A 3,838-nucleotide genomic window follows, 5' to 3' on the forward strand; every position below is an offset into this window, starting at 1 on the left:
CCCATAGTTTGGATGCTTTCAGTCAATCTCAGGCACTTTATAATGACTGAAGTTGGAAGGAACAGATGCCAATAGTGGTTATGACGACACTGGATTGGATATTTGGAAGAATCACTTGAATTGAGCCTGGGAGTGTTAAGGAAGTACTGGCAAAATAAACATGCAGAGAGAGGGCTGGCTAACAAAAATCTCTAGCTATTGATCAGTGCAATTGTTGTAAATTTCTTAGCTGATTACAATCAGCATGGTTTTCCCCAAAGGACAATAATGGCCTCAATTGAAAAGTCTATAAACAAGTTGGTTTGGACATTTAAACATGGCTCCTAGCTATGCAAATAATGAAGTTATGTCTTTCAAAAACCAAACTGAGTGAACCATTATCCTTTCTCTTGCTGTCTTATTTTCTCAGCTGTTCAACTCACATCACAAACATCTAGAGCCAAGTATTGTGTCTAATTCTTTTTTGTATCCTACAAAGGAAATTAATTTTATAGTTTTTTTTTCATTGTCTTCTGTCAAGCTTGTCTTAAAATAAGGATGGTACTATTTAAGATTTCCTTTTGTCATGTGAGGCTAATTGATCTAATTCATTATGTAAAAAACCTATACGAGCTATGAGACAAACAAGGTAACGTATTTTGAACACTAGTGTAATTGCTAATGGGATCTAATGTGAGTAAATGGCCTGTAACTCAAGTGTTCCATCATGATGGATATGATACACTTTAGTAAGGGGGAAACCTGGAAGAAGTTACAGCGTCAGTGAGCAATGCACTTAGAGATGAAAAGAAAGCAAGATGCAATGGAACTTAAATGAAATACTTCATTTTATGGTTTCATTTTTGATGTGTGGTGTTTTTCTAACATGTTGAGTTGGAATAAATTGTTAGCTCATGACCTATGGCTTTTAATGGCCTTTGGATCATTTGGAAGCATATTTGTTTTGCGTATAGTATTTCCAAGGGGAATGCTGTTCCAGCAGAGTCAAGGTCCAGAAAAACTGATGGCTTTCTGCTTATAATTGAAAGGATTTACATTCCACCGTGCAGTGACAAACCTGGGATGTCAATATTAACAAAGTGGGTGGTTTGTATACTCAACCAGAGAAACAGATGCAGGAAGTTCTATGCCTATATAGTTAAAAAAAATAGCTGTGCACAAATTGACAAGAGACACCAGAGTGAGGAGTGTTTGTTCCCAGTATGAGGAACAAATATTCAGACAAGCCTGTGAGTGTTAGCAATCTCCTTTGATGGTCAGAAAAACATAGACCATCTTACATGAGGTTATCATCAGTGACAACTGATTACATGAATATAAAAGTAGGATCCAGAGTGTGATCTTCAAAGACAACATGAGCCAGTCTTTGTGGGTGTGGAATCCCAACTTTGTAGATTACTGGGACTTAATGAATTATCTGTGAGTTTTAATCAGGGAACTGAAGGGCTGGGTAGGATTGTTCTGTTGTTGTGTAATATGTCTGTTCTAAAGTAACTTAGGAAAGGAGAAAAGATTGGTTTTAACTCATAGTTCCAAGTCACAGTCCATCACAGCAGGGATGTCAAGGTTGCAGCTAAAAGCAGCTAGTCACATCATAGTCACAGTCAAAAGCAGAGGGACATAAATGCATGCATACCTTCTTTTTTCCAACTTTTTTTATTTGAAGTAGAAACAGGATTGTTTTACAGGACAATCCCATTCCCCTTCTCCCACCCGTCCTCCCCTACCTCTCCTCTACTAAAACCTTATCTGTCACATATCTTTTCTGCTCCCCCTAGATGGTGAGGCCTTCCATAGGGTGTCATCAGAGGCTTTCATATCCTTTGGGATAGGGCCTAGGCCCACTCCCGTGTGTCTTGGCTCAGGGAGTATTCCTCTATATGGAATGGGATCCCAAAGTCTACACCTATGCTAGGGATAAATACTGGGCTTCTACAGGAGGTCCCATAGATTTATGAGGTTTCCTCATAGAAACCCATGTTCCTTGGGTCTGGATCAGTCCCATGCTGGTATTCCAGCTATCAGACTGGGGAGCAAGAGTTCCTGGATGTTCAGGTCAGCTGTTTCTGTGTGTTTCACCAGCCTGGTCTGGACCCCTGTGGTCTTCACTGATCCTTCTCTGCATCTGGGTTCCAGTTCAGATCGGTGATTAGTTATAGGTGTCTGCTTCTACTTCCACCAGCTGCTGGATGAAGGCATATAAGTCAGTCATCATCTCAGAATCAGAGGAGGGCATTTAAGGTAGCCTCTCCTCCGTTGCTGAGATAGTTAGCTGGTGTCATCTTTGTAGATCTCCAGACATTTCCCTAGTGCATGATTTCTCTGTAAACCAAAAATGTCTCCCTCTATTATGATATCTCCATTCTTGCTATCGTGTATTCTTCCCCTGACTCATACTTTCTGCTCCCTCATGTCCTCGACATCCCTCTTCTTCTCCCTTTCTCATTCTTCTAGCTCTCTCCCCCTCTTCCCATGCTCCCAATTTGCTCAGCAGATCTCAAACCTCTCCCCTTCTCAGGGGACCATGTATGTCTCTCTTAGGGTCCTCCTTGTTTATTAGCTTCTTTGGCAGTGTGGATTGTAGGCTGGTAATCCTTACTCTATGTCTAAAATCTGCATATGAGTGAGTACATATCATGTTTGTCTTTTTGCGATTGGGTTACCACACTCAGAATGGTTTCTTCTAGATCCATTCATTTTCCTGCAAATTTCAAGATTCCATTGTTTTTTTCTGCTGAGTAGTACTCCATTGTGTAAATGTACCACATTTTCTCTATCCATTCTTTGGTTGAGGGGCATCTAGGCTGCTTCCAGCTTCTGGCTATTACAAATAGTGCTGCTATGAGCATCGTTGAACAGATGTCCTTGTTGTATGAATGTGCTTCTTTTGGGTATATGCCTAAGAGTGGAATTGCTGGATCTTGTGGTAGACTGATTCCCATTTTTTGAGGAGTCGCCATACTGATTTCCAAAGTGGCTGTACAAGTTGGCACTCCCACCAGCAGTGGAGAAGTGTTTCCCTTTCTCCACATCCTCTCCAACATGAACTGTCATTGGTGTTTTCGATTTTGGCTATTCTGACAGGAGTAAGATGGTATCTCAGAGTTGTTTTGATTTGCATTTCCCTGATGGCTAAGGATGTTGAACACTTCCTTATGTGTCTTTCAGCCATTTTAGATTCCTCTATTGAGAATTGTCTATTTAGTTCTATACCCCACTTTTTCATTGCATACCTTTTTTTTTTTTTAATTTAACCTGCTTTCACTATTCTTATATCATTCAGTACTCAGACCCAGAGAATGAAACCACCCACTTTGGTACCTATTTCTATATTTACTAGTTTTCTGTTCTTGTGATAAAAATCATGACCAATAATAACATAAGAGTCTATGTTGGCTTACAGTTCTAGAGAGCAAGTCTATCATGGCAGGGAAGGAAGTACAGGGCAGCAAGAGCAGGAACAGTCTGCTCACATTTTCTATCCACACACAGGAAGCAGTAAGAGCAATCAAGAATTGGGTCAAGGCCAAAAACTTGATATGGTCTCCCCATACTATTTAACATAATTAAGACATATCTTACAGACATGCCACAGCCCACATGATCTAGAAAACCCCTCATCCTCATTTCCCAGCTAATGCTAACAGCTAATACTAACCATCACAGATAGGGTAGAATTTTACCTTGAAGGCGAAACTAAGAATGTCTTGCGAATATTGTGAGTTGACTTTCTAACTCACAGATCTTATTATTAAAAGTAAATTGATGGGGGAAGTCTTCTGTACATATGTTTCTCTTATTGGTTGATGAATAAAACACTCTTGGCCAATAGGGAAGC

This window comes from Cricetulus griseus, chromosome 2, assembly GCF_003668045.3.
Source record: "Cricetulus griseus strain 17A/GY chromosome 2, alternate assembly CriGri-PICRH-1.0, whole genome shotgun sequence".
In the NCBI taxonomy this organism is placed as follows: Eukaryota; Metazoa; Chordata; class Mammalia; order Rodentia; family Cricetidae; genus Cricetulus; species Cricetulus griseus.